This window comes from Nematolebias whitei, chromosome 19 (assembly GCF_014905685.2).
Source record: "Nematolebias whitei isolate Nwh7 chromosome 19, NemWhi1, whole genome shotgun sequence".
Classification (NCBI taxonomy): Eukaryota; Metazoa; Chordata; class Actinopteri; order Cyprinodontiformes; family Rivulidae; genus Nematolebias; species Nematolebias whitei.
In genome coordinates, this window is record NC_056516.1 from 38388789 (window position 1) to 38392188 (window position 3400).

The window sequence follows — 3400 nt, forward strand, 5'->3', positions numbered from 1 at the left end:
GCAGGACAGAAGACGCCTCCTGCTGCCTCCAAGTCACACAAACATCAGCAGAGTTCTTCCTCCTGACTCCATGAAGACTTTGCTCTCATCTCTCCAAAGGTAACAGATGTCTGATGTTTGAAGGAGACTGGGAGTTTCATGGAGGAAAGTGTTATTATTTCAACATCTATGGACTCACCTGGGAGGAGAGCAAACATTGCTGCAGAGATCATGGAGGAGATCTGGTGAAGATCGACAGCAGAGTGGAGCAGGTATGAAACATTGCTGCAGGTTCATGTTCTCACAGGTTTCAGCACAGAAACTTTGACACAGACTTTTTTGATCAAGTTCAAATTTTCTTTATTATAGTCATTCTCATCACATGTGGTACATAAGGTGGAACGAAATTATGGATTCAGGGACCTAGTTAGACCCTTAAAAATAGCAAAAATATCCCATCCATCCATGAAATCAGCAGCATAGTTAATCAGCAGCAAAGATAAGTCATATCACCAATTAAAATGACATCACAGTGATTATTCTGGTTAGAGATTCATAAGTCTAACAGCCTCAGGGTAGAAGCTGTTCCTCAGTCTAGTGGTTTTACACTTAATGCTCCTCAACCTCCTTCCTGAGGGGAGTGGGGCAAAAAGTGTGTGCTGGGTGAGTGTGGTCCTTCATGATGCAGGTGGCCCTCTTCCTGCATCTGGAGGTGTAGATGTCTGTGATGGTGGGGAGGCTGACTCCAACATCTTCTGTGCAGCCTTCACCACTCTCTGCAAAGCTTTTCTTTCTGCAGCTGTGCAGCCTCCATGCCACACATTGATGCTGGAGCACAGGATGCTCTCCACTGCACACCTGTAGAAGGAGGTGAGGACTGAGCTTCCAGACCAGCTCGCCTCAGCAGCCTGAGGAAGTAGAGTCTCTGATGAGCTTTCTTGATCAGGTCTGGTTTTTCAGACAGACACAGGCCAGATACATCGGCCTCATCGTGTCAAGATCCACAGCATTATATGTTCCCCCATCATTCATAACACTGGCTTTCCACAGGGGTGTGTCCTCAGCCCCCTCCTGTACACGCTGTTCACATACAACTGTTCAGCTAAACACTCAAGAGATTTGAATTATGAAATTTGCAGATGACACAATTGTTGCAGGACTGATGTCCCACATTAATAAGCTATCCTACCAGAGGGAGGTAGAGGACCTTGTGGACTGGTGTGGGCTGCACAACCTCCACCTTAAAGTAGGGAAGGCAAAGGAGATGGTGGTGGACTTCAGGAGGAGTCACACCCACTCTCCACTGGTCATCAGAGGCACAGCTGTGGAAATGGTCCACAGCTTCAAATATCTGGGAGTCCACATTTCCAGGGACCTGACATGGACCGTTAACACTCAGAACATCATCACCAAGGCCCACCAGTGCCTGAACTTCCTCAGGACGCAGAGAGAGGCAGGTATCATCTCCTCAGTGTTGGCAGCCTTCTACTGGTGTGTGGCGAGGACACTCACCTTCTCCATCACCGCCTGGTACGGAAACTTCTCCACTGGAAGGTGCTGCAAAGTGAAGACATCTGCCCAGAGAACCAGTCACTGTAGCTTCCCTTCTCTGGAGGACATCTTCACTAGAAGGAGCAGGGCAGCTTGCATCATGAAGGACCCCACCCACCCTGCTCATAAACTGTTTGACCCCCTCCCCTCAGGTTGTGGAGCATTCAGGCCAGAACAACAAGTTTCAAACGCAGCGTTTACCTTGAAGCAGTCGGACTGGTCACTTATTTGGGAGTCTAAGTTTTTATGTACACCACATGCCCTGGAGACATATTCCATCTTTGCGTTTCACTTACGATGACAGAATGAATCGAACTGAACTGAATTGTTCCACAGAGACGTTTCAAACAACTTTTACTGTTCAGGAGTTTCTGGTGAGAACAGGGAGGAACAGGACTGATGCGTGGGATGACTTCTGGATCGGACTGACGGACTCAGAGACTGAAGACAGCTGGTTGTGGACAGATGGATCACCTTTGAAGACAAGGTTTGATTGTTGAGAAAATCCATAAAAAGTATAAAAAAAAACAACTGGACTTGTATTCTGAAGCTGAAGATGTTTCTCTTCCCATCTGGGGGAATTCATCATTTCTAAAATGTCTGGAGTGTGTGGAGCTCACAGCTTTAGAGACCTGCATGAGAGGTCTGGTTGTGGATCATCTGCAGGTTAGACAGGAACTACTCGTCCTCACAGTGGAGGCTCGTCAGGCTCTTTGTCTGACCCACAGATGTTTGGGTCACCTGCATGAAGGTGTGAATTAGAATAGAACTGACCTGGGATCAGGCCTAAGACTGCACGCTTTAGAAAGTTTCAGAGACCTCCTCCTCCATTTAAAGATTTTTTTTCATGTTTGCTGTAAATGGCTTCCTTCATCCCCCTCTCAAACCGTTGGACTTCTCTGTCCAACATCTGGACCTGTTGGTCCTCAGCAGAATGTCCCTTATCGTTGGGGTGTAGATGGACTACAGAGTCTGGTCATGAAGAGCTGCTCTGCATCTGTGGGCACGTTTAGTTTCTCCAACATAGAGGTCTGAACATTCCTGACTTCCCAGCGAGCCCTGGACTCTTTCAGAGAAACGACACCGAGCCACTGGTTCAGCTGTGAGGAGGACACTTGGGTCCAGTTCAGCTTCGGAATCAAAGTCCAGATGTTTTGTTTTTGAACCTGTTTTGGATTCATCATGTCCTGGATGACTGAGAGTCTTCACCAGCAGATTATTGACAAGAGAGTTTGGTTTATTTCAAGAGTTGAGTTCAGAGTTTTTCCAGTTAAATCACTTGTTTTTTCTGTTCTTCATGTCTTAGTTTGAGCTTCTGGAACACCGGAGAGCCCAACAATGTGAACAATTTGAATCCCGAAGGAGAAGACTGTGTGAGGATAGAAGTGACAAGAAAATATGGACCTCTGACCACCTGGAACGATAAGGACTGTTTTTTTCCTTCAAAAAGCATCTGTGAGAAATCTGCAGCATCTGAGCAGAGTTCATGTGTCGGAGTGTGAAGCTCAGATCATCTCAGTCCAGGATCCAGAAGGAGCAGCCGGGCTGCATTCAGGAACTTAACTTTAGTCAGCTTTGGTTCTTCTGCTTTGGTTCTTCTTAATTCTGTCATGTTGTGCAGATTAGGATTATTGATTGCTTGATAATTAAAGTTCTAGTTTCTGATCTTCATCCACCTGCTGCCTCCCGTTGGTCTTCTTCAGCTTCGAGCCATTAAACTCACACCCAGAACACTTGCTCAACCTCAAAATATGACCGTGACACAAACTCTTCCCAGAGCTGCTATATATAATATAAAATATAATATAATGTACTATAATATATAATATACTATAATATAATGAACTATAATATAATGTACTATAATATA